General features: G+C 37.4%; 2 pseudogenes; both read right to left on the bottom strand.

The window, feature by feature from the left end:
- Positions 1-1,133: 1,133 nt before the first annotated feature.
- Positions 1,134-6,738, bottom strand: LOC143554337 (putative disease resistance RPP13-like protein 1; annotated as a pseudogene).
- Positions 6,739-11,719: 4,981 nt separating this feature from the next.
- LOC143554324 (putative 4-hydroxy-4-methyl-2-oxoglutarate aldolase 3 pseudogene) lies at positions 11,720-12,598 on the bottom strand (annotated as a pseudogene).
- Between the last annotated feature and the right edge of the window lie 3,139 nt (positions 12,599-15,737).

Below are 15,737 nucleotides of genomic sequence, written 5' to 3'. Positions count from 1 at the left end.
TTTTAAAAGCAGTAAACCATTTTTAAGGCTCATTTTAGTTGAACACCTTGGGTTTCTATCTAGACACCCCATATACGCCCCCATCCCGTATAGGACTATACTAGGTGTATGACCTTAAAATAGAGGTGGCAATCTTGACCCAAACCATTTCAAATTGGTCAATTTAGGTTGTTTTAAAAATCACATGGGTTGGTTTGGGTCATAGATAAGATGGGTCAAAATGGGTCACTTGAAATTCCACCTTCTTATTTTCGGGTCAAAATGGGTCGACAAATTTAAATAAATAGGTCGATGTGGGTTAGTGTCTTAAGGAAAAGTGGCAATTCGGGTTGAAACGAGTTTTGGATTGCAACGAGTTTGCTTTAGGTTTTGAATTGAAACGAATTCGGTTTAGGTTTTGGCTCGGACCAGGTTTCGAGCCGACACGAATTTTCGCACCGGACGGGTTGGGTTTCAGTTTTTTGTTTCTTTTTGGTCGATTTCGGATTCGTTTTCAGTTTTTGTTTCGTTTTGGCCGGTTTCTTTTTGATCGATTTTTCCGGTTTCGATCAATTCGGTTCAGTTTTGGTTTTTAGTTTCGTTTTTGTCGACTTTTCGGTTTCAGTTTATTTCTCGGGTTTTTTTAACGAGAACAACAGAGGAAACGTTTTAGTTATTTTACTTTTTTTTTGTTTTTGATTTATATTTTGAGTTATAATTTTTATATTAATTTTTTTGAATTTTTTTTAGAAACCCCTAAAAGAAAATTCAATAAACTAATTCAAAAATCATAACTCAAAATATAAATCAAAAACAAAAAAAAGCAACAAAACTAAAATGTTTCCTCCGTTGTCCTTGTTAAAAAAAACCGATCCGAAACCCGTTTTGACCCGAACCTGTTGACCCTAACCGTTACGACCCGAACCAAAACAACATTTTTTTTAATTGACCCATTCTAACCCATGACCCGTTTCAACCCAACCCAACCCATTTGCCACCCCTATCTTAAACCTTAAAATGACATTCTCCCAGTGTAAGAGTTTTGTCGGCGTAGGGGCTATACGATGCGCGTAGACCTGCACGCATCATACTCGGACATTGATGGTGTATATGTCGGACTGGCTGACCTATACATGCACCAGCCATTCCTAGAATCATAAGTAGGAGAGAGACCTTTGTATTAACTTCACCATGGATAAATTTATATGTCGATACACGGATATGGGAGACGAGGGGCCAGCAACTGCCTCCTTTCCTGCATCTTTCGGACAATCATATACTCTTAAACTCAAAAGTGATGGCAACAACTCTACGGGTAGATCCATCATTTCAGGGCAACTGATAAACAAGAGATGCCGGAGGGAGGGGAGGCGTTGAGGATGTGACACTTTCTTCATATTTAAGGCTGTTGTAAAAAAAAGACGTTGGAGGGAGGTGAGGTGTTGGAGTCCAACTGTAAATGATTCCAGTTTCTCAATGCCAATTATCTCAAGATCAGTAAGAGATGAAGGAAGAAGATGAGAAAACTCATTACAGGCACCTACATATAAAGATAATTCAACAAGTGATGTCGGAAAATTCGGTGCGCTCCATTCGGAAATGGACTTCTTCAACTTACCTATTGTTAGGGAACACAAATTGGGAGTCCAACGCCACTAGAAAAACAAACATCCATTCTTGGACAATTTATTATATGTAGTTCTTTAAGGAGGTCATACTGGGCAACTCATTGACTGGAAATGACTCTAGACTTTCGCAATCGTGTATTCTCAACATGGCGAGGTGAGCCAAGTATTTCAGTTTAATGATTGATTTCAGATTTTCCCAACCCTCTATATGTACAAATTCAAGCATTCGTATTACGCCTCTACTGTTCATCTTTTCTCCTCCCCACTCTGTTTCCGATAGTTTCTTACAATCCCAAACTGCAAATGACTTTTAACTTTTGCTGTCATGATCGTAAGAAGATATTTGTAACTGAAATACAATTCTAGACTCTCAAAGTCTCAACGCAAAATGTGCAACTGCAACGTTCCATGCTCTTACAATTAGGTACATCCAACATCCTAAGAGATGTTAGGAGGTTACTCCGACAATTATCATTCTCCTCTTTCTCACCTAACCTCACCAAGTTATAACAATCACACACTTCCATTTTCCTTAAATTCGCAGCTGCCTCTGATTCCCACAAGTATCTTATTTCATTACAACTCTTTATGCTTATTTCTTCAACTGCCCTATGATACTCTATAACACCTATCCAAACCACATCGTTAAGCCCTAAGATACTTCTAATTTTCAACTATGTGACCGCAGAAGCTACTTCAACCAGCCTTCTTAAAACGCTACTACCACACGTGTCTATTTCTAGAACATTCTATAGGGGTAGTGCCTTGAGTTCAACTTCTACCAATTTTGGACAATCACATATATGAAGATGTTTTAGGCGTGGAAATACTGCCTCACTATTCATTGACAAGTTCTTCCAGCCATGCATACTTTTAAAAGTTAGAATTTCAAGTGAAGGAAATGCACGATTAGTACCAAATAAATCCAAACCTACAGCTTCCACCCTATCCAAGCCTTCAATAAACAACTCCTTAAGCGACTGTATTTGCCCAATCGATGATAGACATGTGCATCTTTTACAGTCACGTATTGACATGTAACTTAAATAAAGAAACGAAGGATCCCCAACCCATTTTGGAAAGTCTAATCCCCCATATGACTTAATTTTGAGTTGTATTAACTTATCATTACAAGGCTTTAACTCATTTAGGAACTTTTTTTCAAGCATTTCATTTCTTGAACCATATGGCTCATCACTCCATAAAAGCTCTAACTCAGTAAGCCTCTTTTATGAAAAGTTAGCCTCACATGAATGACCTGCTTTTTCCACTGTGTCCAAACCTAAAATTGAAATATTCCCAAATAGATTCTTGAATTCTTTAAGTCTGGCTATTTTAAATCGGCTTTCATCTCCAATGATTATTTCCGAGAGGGTTTGTAGGCTTTTCAACTCACCAACACCTAATGGTGTTTGATCCAAAGACTGGGTGTCTCTAATATCAAGATGCCGCAGTTTTTTAAGTTTCAAGATGCTGTTAGGAAACTTATTTAATCTATTACAGCCGCACAGGATCAATTTCTCTAAATTATAGAGATTGCACACATTTTCCGGTAGATGTGTAAGTCCAGTTCGAGATAGATTAATGTACCTCAAGTGTCTCAAAGTTTACATGGTATCTGGTACCTCACTTATTTTAAAGTTACTCAAACATAGAACCCTTAATAATGGGAACTCACAAAATAAGTTAACAAGAAGCTTATTCGATAAGTAGAAACGATCCCATTCGTCAAGCACCCCAACAGACGTTTCCAAGAATGTACTTAAACTTTTGGCTCTTGTGAATGCCTCAAACATCTTGTTAGCTAAGTACATAATTCTCACGAACAAACGACATATGACGATACTTCTCTAGCATCTCCTTCTTAATATTCTTCTCTGTCTCACTGTCTACCCTTACAAAAAACTCACTAGCAACAGATGTTGCCAAGTCATTCATCAAGTCATGTATCACAAAAAATGATTCATTATTAGGTACGCGTTGATAAAATGACCTTGACAACAACTCTTCAAAGAATTCAAGACCCAACAATTCATCTGTTGAACCACTTGGGGTTGGTGGGTGCAAAAATCCTTCTGCCATCCATAATAAAACTACTTCCTCCTTGTCAAAGAGGAAATCCTTGGGGAAGAAGGAGCAGTATGCAAATAACCGCTTCATAGGTGCAGAAAGATCGTGGTAACTTATTCTAAGGGCCGGAAGAATTCCACCATCATCTTTTAATTTCCACATCTCACTGTTTGACACTTCCTTCCAGTGCTCTAGTTCATCCTTTTTTGTTCTCAACAATCTACCAATTGCTATCAAAGCCTAAGGTAATCCACCACACTTTTGCACAATAACTTCAGCATATGGTTTGAGTGATGAATGTGAATCGAAGTTATTTACACCTAATGCATGTTGAGCAACTAAAGATAGAGCGTCGTTGTCTAACAGGCTGTGTAATTGCTTGTATAGAGGATTGTAAACCAACCGTCACACCCCGACCAAAGGTGGCGGAACATGTCGGGATGCAACGGATTGCCCAAGAACACAAGACACTATTAAAGTGACAATATTTAAACAACTCATTAATTTCATTCAATCACCAAAAGTAACAAATCTTGTTCATACATATAACGCCAAATATAAGAATTTAATTGTTCATTTTTCTAATAACCTAAGCGGTCTCAAATAGGATAGCATCTTCAAACTCCAATCAACCAATAATCAAACTTGTAACAATGCAAAAAATAATATTTGTCAACACATATGTTGGTGAGCAATTTCATAGTTTTTGAGTATATATAATATGAGGCAAAATCCACAAACGTATATGAGACTATAAATAAAAGCAACACTTACGGTATATAAATCATAAGTAAATGAGGATCCTTTCTAATCAGTAACAACCGAAATACTCGGATAATGAGGCCCTATTCTACTAGCACAAGACTAAAGTAGTTAGGGTGCGTATAATCATACTTATTGAGGCTCCACAACAACATAAAAATAAACACTCGTGCACGTAAAGCATATGAAACATATAACATACAATAGAGCAAATATTCTAAGTATCATACACCCTAGATTTTGTGGTTTGAGGATAGAGTGTTATAAATCATGCATGTTATCCCCAAAGTATAAAAAGATAACGAGGGGGATGAAATGTACTCACGTGAAATAAGTAACTTGAATGATAGTTTGCGTTAAAACGGGGGAAGGGTAAGTTCAATGGGAAAAACCTAGATTAAAAAGGTCTTGAGTTAGTAGATGGTTTTAAAAGCTTTAAAATAAAATAACTTGACAAGTAGAATATATAATTAAAGTTTGAAGGTTAAAATGTAAGTACATAAGAATTAAAGTAATGGTTTTAGAAAAGTAAGTTTACTAGAAGTCGGGTCTCGGTATTCCATTCATTAGTTTTTACTTAACCTTTGTTAAGTAAATATTAGGGTATAATTGCAATATTGCAAAGTTAAATAGATACCAAAACGAGATTTTATGAGTGTTCGGATTTGTCGGTTTGAGTCTTGATAATTGGTCAAGCTCGAAGCCGAGATTCCAAAATGTTATGAGATAACTCAATGAAATCAAAAGAAGCTTAACCAAGTGTGTAGTTATATTAAGAAGAACCTCGATGTCCGTTAAGCGAGTGTTTGGTTTTGTAGGTCCAAACTTGTTATAAGATCAAGTTAGATCCAACATACCAAGTGTTTTGAGAAAACAATTAAAATTAGTTTATAATATATTTTTAGAGAAAATATGAGATTCGGTGGCCCAAACACACTAGTGTGTCTTAAGCGAGTGAACTCGGTTTAGTTCGGTCTTGGTTCGGTCCTTGACTCGGAATAAGACCGAGGATGGTTACCACATACCCAATAACATAGAAATTTATTAAAATAAATTAGAAATGACAATACTCGAGTTTACTTACAACATATTAAAATAAAGTGTTTAAACAAGAGTTCGGCTTTGGTTCAGCTCTTGACTCGGGATGAAACCAAAAATGGTGACCACATATCCAATACCATTGAACTATTAAAAATGATTTGGAACTAACTAAGTAAGGACTAAACAATATAAATAAGCATAAACAAAATTTAAGCATAAATTAAAGTATAAATTTAAGGTGTTTATCAAGGACTATAATAGTTCTCCATGGAGCTTTGCCTTGTAGCACGACACTTCAACCGACCGTGACCGGAGAAGTGAAAGCCGAAGAAAATAAGGGGTATATATTATATATATGTTGCAACAGCAAGCTTTAATTACTAAGAAGTTAGTTAGAATGTATGATTAAACTCAGTTTGACTTTGGAAAGTCAAACTGTCAAGAACTTGAATAATAACCTTAGAAATCTTAGATTGAGAGAGAGATTTGATGAAATGAGCAGGGAAAAATGAAGGGAATAATCTTGTATTTATAAGGTAAGTTGAATGGGTTATACATGGAGTTTAATTCAAGTGTTTGCATGCAAATGGGTGGAGAAAAAGGAGTCAAACAAACACAAAACAACAAAAATCGTTATTGCTACTGCAGAGCCCTTTAGCGCGACGCTAAGGTCTCTGCCCTTGACCTTAGCGCAGCGCTAAGGTTGCGGAGGGAAAAATCTAATTTTCAACTTTGGCAGCTTTAGTCCCTGAAGTTCGTCTTGAGCGTTTTAGGGGCATTTTAAGGGTTGTAAAAGATGTTTTTGACATCCGACAACCATAAAACAAATATGTAACATAAAATTCATCATTTTATATTATTGAAAGGTTCATGATACAAAACGGGTCGGTTTTCATAATAAAAACAAATACAAATTGACCCAAAAATGGGGAATGTCACACCAACTGTTGAGCAAGTGATCCTTCCGTGCTGCTATGATGACTTTACTTCCAGGAGCGCATGCATGAAACAGGTTGACTAGGGTTTTCCAATCCTCATAACTCTCGCTCCATACATCATCTAACACCAATAGAAATCTTTTCTCCTTAACGCAATCTCTTAGAGCTTCATGAAGCAAATTAAAATTTGTAAATTCCTTGTCTACCTTTGCCGTAGCTTCAATGATCTCTTTGCTGATATGAAAACTATCAAACCCATCTGAGACACAAACCCATGGCTTGAGTTCAAAGTGATCATTCACTTGGTTTTCGTCATGCATTAGCATTATCCAATACCTCTCTTCTATGTAAAGCATCCGATGTTAGAAGTTTACATTTAAAACTATCCAAATAAATAAATAATAATACATTTGTTATAAAATCCGAGCTTACACATATTATTGCCTTAAACTAAATATTAGGTTGGGTGTTAGGGTTAACGCCTAGTGGTGTTCAAAACCGAATATATGGATTGGATAGTTGATCACTAATATCCGAAATTTTGGATATCTAAACGGATATCCGAATTTGGCAAAAAAAAAAAAAACAATTATTTGAAAAAAATCGTGTAACCAATATATTTCAAAATTGATCAAAATTTATAAATAATATTTATGATTTATGAATTAAAAAATATTTCGGATCATTCGAATATTAAAAAATTTTCAAAATGCTATCCAAATCCAAAAATTCGGATTCGGATAGTGATTTTGAAAAATTTTCAGATATTCCGAATACAAATCTTTTAGATATTCCGAATACAAATATTTCTAAACACTCCTACTACGCCCACTCGGTTAGCACATTTTTAACCAAAAAATGTTTGTTAACCCACGACAAAAAAATAAATAAATAAATAACTAGCCGTTAATCCACAACAACAACAAATTCTGACACGTGCGCTTCCTTGTTAACCCACTAACTCTACTTTGATAGAGTTTAAGTGTGATCAACCCATTAACATAGATCAAATTTTTTTTCCTTTTTTTATTTAATTATAGTTAACCCTAACACGACAGGCAAAGGTTGAGCTAGTTATAAATCATTGTCTGCCTGGTAAAATATTATGCATCCGTAACAAAAAACCTTATGGATGAATGCCCATTGTCCGAATAGGCATTTAAAGGTGATTTTGAAAAGGAAATATACAATTGTCTCTAAATAATATCATATACACTAGCAAAAGTGAACTATATAAAAGGTTAAAAGCAATGTCAATTGAATATTCGAAAATGAAAGTGATGCAGTTAGAAGCGTATGTTAAATGGCTATCAAGAAACTCATATGATTATTAGTCAAAAGCTTGGAACCAAAAGGTTCTAAACCTTTAAGGTTTACACAATTATTCAAAAACCAAAACTGCCCTTAACAACGAACCCTATATAGAAATGAAAAGTTATTAAAATAGGAAACAATGATCCAATAAAATGGAAAGATATAATTTTAATCAAATAAAAGATCATCATAATATGTTAAACGCGAGTCGGGTCGGGTCGAATTATTAAATTGGATACTCCTGCATCAGAAAATTTTTGAATTGTACCAAAACATTATCTGATCCTCTGTTACATAGACGAATAACATGTTCAGGGCCATCTCTTGGGTCAGCTAAATCAGGTCGAAACTTCCAATTTCATAAGGTCTCAATCTAAAATATGTTAAATGTTACTTATGCATTATGTGTTTTTGAAAGTGGGCTTTTTTAGAATTAGTAACTCACTAATAGACTAAAAGCTAATTTCATAATTCTTGAAAACTCTTTAGTGCTATACAAATTAAAATGAAAAAAAAGACTACAACATTTTAATTAGTTTTAGACAACATTTTAGTTAGTTTTAAGTCTCAAAATACATTAATTTTAAACAACATTTTAATAGTTAGTTTTGAACCTCCAAATACATTAAACTAGCCCGGATCATATTATTGAAAAATCTAGATTCTTGGATCATGAAAGCCCATTACCATTTACACATCATGCTCAACAAAACATGTCAAACACGTGGCAAACTGGCTATGTACATGTGTACTTAATATCGCAAAACAGGTATGTGTCAAGACGAGAATGCTTTACAAGTTTTCATTAAGGCTAAGAGTAATGGGGCTTGGTTGAGCCCCAAGTGATCTAATATATTTGCGTCATGTAATGATAACATGACCATGGATCAAGCTCCTCAACCAAGCCCAGAGGGTGTAGTGGTCCAGGTGATCAGGGACTTGATCTAGTTATTTATTTATTTAATTATTTTAAATAATACATTAAATAATAATATAAAACATTACATTAATAATAATATAAAACATTACATTACTAATAATATAAAACATTTGTAGATACTCGTCCAACATGTCCGATCCAACACCATACGCTAGTTGCCGAAGAGTGGTGGTAATTTTTTGAGTAGCCGTGAACCCAGGCTTACCTCTAGCGTCATCCCTTTGTTGAAAATACTCAAAGTGCTCCGGCAACTCATTTGCTAGACGCATAAATAATCGTCTAGTCATTCGAAAACGGGTTTTAAAACTATCCTCACCATATGTGGGATTGGGACTAAAATAGTGGCGTATCAAAGTTTCGTTAATGGTCTTTCGATCACGAATACGCGGTTGCCGGAACAACGGGGCTCGGGGGCGATTTTGATCTCTCAAAAAGCTTACCGTCGTTTGAACCGCTTGACAAATGAGTTCGTCTTCTTCGGTAGAATAGGAAGACGAAGACGATGACGACGATGCTATTTATAAATATGGAGATAAAGAGAAGTTTTGGTAGAGAGAATGTGTGGTTTGAGTTTTTATAGAAAGTGTGGATTTGTATTTATAGGTTAAAAAAATAATAAAAATAAAATAAATATATTTGACTGGCCAACGGATAGGTTGACCAGTCAACCAAGTCTCCAACGGCTATCTTCTCCTGCGGTCCCAGCCACGGCAGCCAACCGCACCCCCAATCACCTGAGGGGTGTAGCGGTGTTCGCGAGCCACGTAGGCGGCCGCGCCCCCGCTCATCCCCCACTACCCTCAGCCTAATTCTCTATAAACTTGTTGTCACATTGTAACTATATGATGACATACGACACGACTACATGACAAATAGCACATATCAGTGTGCCATGTTTTTTTAATAACTCCCTTTTCCATATTATATCCAACACGATTTCATAAAACTAAACTGTTGTGATGACATTTAGCCAAACACATATTCAACCAAATGATACCCACACTTTAACCAATTCAAATGTAATACTAGAATCATAGTTCTCAATGTTGATTTGACTTACACATCCGATATATACTTGAAGCTATTATATTATGCCTAATTAACTGTTTTATTCTAAACCAAATTACTTAATAATAGAACCTAAGGCGCATACATTACACAATCTTATCTTAGTTTCATTATTAAAATAGTGAAAAACAGAAAATCATAGTTTTCATTTAAATAAGTAAATAACTCTCCTTATTTTTGTTTGTGATCCTTAGGGGAGGCGGGCTGGTGCGTGAGGGGGACTCCATCACACATGATGGCCTCACGCACACCGTCGCCGGTCCCCCATCACGCGTGATGGGGGTGCGTGATGGCTATCACGCAAGTGAAGGGGGGATTTCGAGGAGGGAGCCGTTGGATGGATGGGTTGCTTTGTGAAATGTGGAAAATCTGATGTCGGCGGTATCTAGAGGGTGACTGGTCGGAGGAATATTCCGGCAGATGGTGGCTGGTAATGGTGAACAGGGGTTGCTTTGTGAATGGTGGACGGAGGGTGTAGACGATGGATGGGTTGCTGGAATCGTATTTCCGGCACCCGGTGGCCGGAATCCATTTTCCTATAGGGAGATTGATGATGGTGGCAGCATAAATGGCGAATATGGGTGGCCGGCCATCACTATATGGTGGTGGTGGTGCCGGATTGGAGATGGAAGAAACAAAAGAAAGCGGTTGAAGAGACGTTGAAAAATGCGGTGATGGATTTGGACCACACCACCACCCCTACCAAATTTCATCAAAATGTGATGGATTTGGGGTTAGTGATGTGGCACACCACCATTGGGTGTGGTGTGTGAGGAAAATACCACCACCCCCTCCCCCCCCCCCCCCCCTTTAAATCTATAATAAAAGTACGGCAAAATGGCAAAAGACGTCCTTTATATTTGATCAGATTTTCAGTAGACGTCATTTATCAAAACAAATAGCAGAAGACATAATTCATGTTTGAAATCCCTTTCACGTTAAGTCCTTTGACACTAACCCAGTTAAATTTTTCTGTTAAATTTGATCATGTGCAAGCCACATGAGGTTAGTTTTGTAACTTTACGCATAATTTGTTTTATAGCTAAAAAAATAGATATAAAAACATAATCCCCCCCCATCCTACCCACTTCACCTTCTCCGAGTAGCTTGGTTCCGACGACCTAGAATCGCACCAGTACACCACCATCATACAACACCAGTCAATTGATTTATAAAAACACTTGGCTTCATAATTTTTAGGTTTATCTTAACCATTAATGCGGCCCACACCATCTTCATTAAATTCAATTTTTAGGTTCACAATTTTTAGGCGTTTAATGCGGTTCCACCGTTTTCGATAATCGCCTTACACACGACATAAAAAACTCTACACGCAGTCGCTGAATCGATATCGAAGCGACGTGCAACCGCATTAAACGACGCAGTGTGTGCTAATCGAAACAATGTGGCGGCAATTGCGTAATTAGGGGTAACTGGGAGTGATATTAATGAAGGGGTTAAGATGGGTATCATACTGAACGATTAGATAAATAATGGGTCGGTGTCGGGAAGTGACGTCATCAAGCGGTGGAACCATGACGGAGGTGGTGGTGGTGGTTTGGGTATGGCGAAAGCGATGGGGGTGGTGGAGGAGAGATAAGAGGTTGGATATGGAGAGAGAGACGACGAAGACATTGGATTCAAGGTTAGGGTTTGGTGGGGTGGAGGGTGAGGTCGTGGGTGGTGAGGAAAGAGTGGGTGGCGGAGGGATTAGGATATTCAGAGAGAGAGAGAGAGAGATATTTTTTTGTTTTATTTATTGATACGAGTAAAATGACTAAAATTCCCTCATGTGCCTTGCATATGATAAGATTTAACGGAAAAATTTAACTGGGTTAGTGCCAAAGGACTTAACGTGAAAGGGATTTCAAACATAAATTATGTCTTCTGCTATTTGTTTCGATAAAGGATGTCTACTGAAAATTTGATCAAACATAAATGACGTCTTTTACCATTTTATCTAAAAGTACTAAAAACAGAATCATCAAATCTTATTAAATCTTTGATAAAAGTACTAAAAACATATTATTAAACACTTGCCAATTCCTATACTAATAAATTCATCACCACAAAATGGCTAACCATTTCACAAAGACAACTCATTTCTTGACACGAGAATCCCATCACTATCCGCATACAACCATTCACCATCATGAATCAAGGTTCCGCCAACATGAACCGGCACATACTTCTCACCAACGCCTCTCTTATTTGATTTCTGAGGGTGCGAAGCCAATGCTCGAACCCCAATATCGCACGCCTCGATCTCATCCACATCACGGATGCACCCGTTGACCACAATCCCGGCCCACCCATTGTTCTGAGCCAGTTGACCAAGATTGCCACCCACAAGTGCACACCTCATGCTGCCTCCACCATCGATCACTAGAACCCGTCCTTCGCCTTTGGTCTCAAGATGGTCCCTAACAAACACATTGTCTTCAAACACCTTGAGTGTGACTACGGGTCCAGAGAACACGCGACATTGACCGTAGATCTTGAACACGGGCGCTAGAGCTCGGAGATCACCGTTTGCTAGGTGGGATGCGTGTGCGTCACAAAGTTCAGCTGTAGCAAAGGAAGACATGATCTATTCCTGTCGTTTATAAGAACAACTTTTACTAATCTTGAAAAAATGATTAACCTTAATTAAAAGACTACAAAAATCACCTAGGGATATTACATTTTCTCATATCCATTTGGATCAGGGTAATCAAACAATATAGCAAGGGTAACATAAAAATGCTTCTAAATAAACCTCACAAAGCTAGGAGGTCGGATCAGGTCGGGCCGAATAGCTGGTCATACAGGGTTTGGATCAAACGGGTTGTTTTTAAAAAGTATCAATTTGTTACACGTCTAAATGGGCTCCTTTACAAACAAACATATCCAATAAATTTTCACGGGTTGTTTTTAAAAACTATCAATTTGGTTCTGGTTAAAATGGACTTTTTTCCATACAACAAACATATCCAATAAAATTTCACTCGTAACAAAAGCGAGTAGCAAGGCCCGTCTATCCAAGAGATAGACACCACTTCCGAGACCCCATCTCTAAAAACCGAGCAACGTCCTTTTTTACTTGCAAATAATCTGTTTGTAAAAGTATGAAGTTTGTTCGAGTCAAAAAACGAACTATTATTTATTTATTTTTTTTAAATGGAGTTTTTTTTTAAATATATCCTTCTTTTACAAAATTGATTCTTTAAAAAAAGTATCAATTTGGTTCGTGACAACACGACCTATTTTATAAATATACCGATTTAATTCGTGTCAAAACAACCATGTTTAAAAAGTATCAATTTAGTTTAAAAAGTATCAATTTAGTTCAGGTCAAAACTGTACTAGCAAAGATGACGGCTAGTGGTAGAGGCGGTGGCGGCAACAATAGATTGACAGCAAAAGTCAATTTACCCGTCCTAGGTTTTTGAATATGCCAATTTTGGATATTGTTATGTTATCCACCGAACACCAAAAAAACAAAGTAACAACAAACATATAACATATTGTCCTTACCATTATATATTTATAAGTATTCAACAAATCAACAATAATAAACAAGTGTTGGATTTGACATAAATGGATATATTAAAAAGTTTGATTGGCAATCAGGCAATCAACTAAAACCCAAAAAAAAGCAAAAACAAGAACAGTATATGATCATAATTGAAATTATAAAAAGGGTGTTTGTTTAATTACCTTTAGTTTAGCAAGTTAACTGGAACTGTATAGAATGAATAGATTTGACAATGGAAAGAGACGGAGATTGACGAATTGATTTGGGTACAGGTGGAATATAATATGATGATGATGATCAAAAGTCAAAAGGGGAAGATTTGGTTTGCATGTAAATCTATCCTCTTTTTGGGTGTTTCAAAGGGTGAAGATGATAATAAAAGGAAGAGAAGAACGACTTCGATAAAATCGGTGGGTGGACACAATCCTTTTATCTTCTTGAAAGGTGTGTATTGTGATACCCCGTCTTAGCTTGCTAAAAGATAATTGAAGAAACACTAATCGACCCCGGGCAGATTACGGATAATCTGGGGGTTAAATAAATGTTTCCCACGAGGATGAGGTCCAGCAAAGAAAGTTGTTCTTCAGGTGACCTGCAAAACAGACACCGTAAGCTCGTCACTGAGAAGGGGGGGGGTTCCTCCTTGTGACCACCCTCCGGCGTGAGAATCAGACTAGATTGCTCTGAATATAAGTGTATATTAAGAGGCTGCTAGAGAAGATAATGAGATATCAGATGATGTCCTTACCATTCCAAGGTGTTGGAGTATTTATAGCCGAATGTAGGTTTCCAAGAAGGTACAGCCGGCTGAATAGTATTCCAGTTCTACCAACAGTGGGCTACGCACAAGCCATGCTGGTTGGTGGATAGGCTGCGGCCGATAGTGACAAGGCCGGCTGTATACTGTTCCTTTACTGCCGGCTATGCACTGTTCCACCAACTGTAGGCTACGCACGTCCCATAGTAAGGGTTGGTGAGTAGGCAGCGGCTAATAGTGACAAACAGTACTAGAGGGTGCTCCTCCTCGTACTGTTGTCGGTGAGCTGTCATCCTGTGATTGGTTCATGGGCTGTTTTGGTCAGATCGTCTGTTTTGCCCATATCTTGGCAGGTATAGTACAAAAGATCTTCCAGAAGCATATGGACTGGCTCATTTGGGCGGGAGTATTCCCGCCTTGCTCACTCCTTCAGGTGACATTACTGAAGTATCGAGTTAGTGCCTTGTGCGTGTAGCCTTGCTATCAGTGCGGGTAGCCTTCCCTGATGGCTTGTATCCGCAACTGCGGGAACAAGCGGGGTACTTTACCATTGGGAGGCTTTCCCTGCGGGAACAGCTGGCGTACTGCGCGTAAGGTCTTCTCTGAGCATGGTGGGTCCTGCGGAAGCAGTTGGTCGTTGCGCAGACGTCCCTCTTCAAGGTGAGTCTTGCGGGTCCAACTGGGCTCTGCTGGGACCTACCTCTTCAATAATACTCCATGCTAAAATTTTATTAACCGCACTTTCAAATTTTACTTTTACCAAATTAAGAGCATTTCCAACACATCTTCTTTATTTATGTGAAGAAAGTTCGTAAATTATAAGGTAGGATTTGAGTGGTTTTGAGTGTAAATTATATGATGGAGAGACAAAAGATAATGGTTTTTTTTTTTTTTGTAAATTTCTCTATTTATTTTTTAATATTTGTTGAATTGGTTGTGAGTAGAGTAAAGAGAAAACTGTAATGATAAATATATAAAATAATATTATTTAATTGAACATGAGGGAGAAATGTAGTGTTTAATAGTCTAACTAGTTTGAGGCCCGTGTATTACACGGGTGATTGATGAAAATTTTAAAAGAGAAAATTATGATTTGCCTTCATGTGCTTTAGTGGCACGCAAAACCAACAAGAATTCGAATTTTTAGGAAGTATTTCAAATGAGTTGACCTGATCCAAAATAATATTTGTTGAATTTATGTTTTTGAAAAAATGTTAAAAAATGAGAATGGCTAAGGGGGTGACAAGTAGCACAAGTAAGTAGTCTTTTATTATATAGGTAGATTATAATGATGGGATGAGGGACGGGCTATGAATGCTTTAATACATTAGAGACGTCAACTTAAGGCGTCAAGTTAACATAATGTAAATAAGATACTATAAATTGTACGTTGTAGTAAGGTTAACCGGGGTGGGGGTGTGAACAGTTTGCCATGTCACTCACGAACACCACAACAACGCTAGGTTATTAGGGATACTATTGGCTAAGCTTTAGCCCACTCACGGTCGCTAATGGGCAAATTGGAGGGGAATGTTTGGAAAAGTGGCTCACGAGCAAGACTTCATCTACAACAAAGTCAAGTGAGCAAGTATGGGTTTTATCCAAAGAATAGTTAGCGTCCAGCCGGCACAATGTGGTGCAATATTAGAGGATGATTTCAGGGCCAATGAAGCCCCACAACGGATAGTCTTATCTAACTAGATATTAAATCAAACAAAAAAAA

This window comes from Bidens hawaiensis, unplaced genomic scaffold (genome assembly GCF_021521415.1).
Source record: "Bidens hawaiensis isolate Kalapana, Puna unplaced genomic scaffold, B.hawaiensis_p1.1 tig00017589_1, whole genome shotgun sequence".
Classification (NCBI taxonomy): domain Eukaryota; kingdom Viridiplantae; phylum Streptophyta; class Magnoliopsida; order Asterales; family Asteraceae; genus Bidens; species Bidens hawaiensis.
The sequence above is the reverse complement of the archived record's forward strand: the minus strand, read 5'-3'. Positions and strand labels throughout refer to the sequence as shown.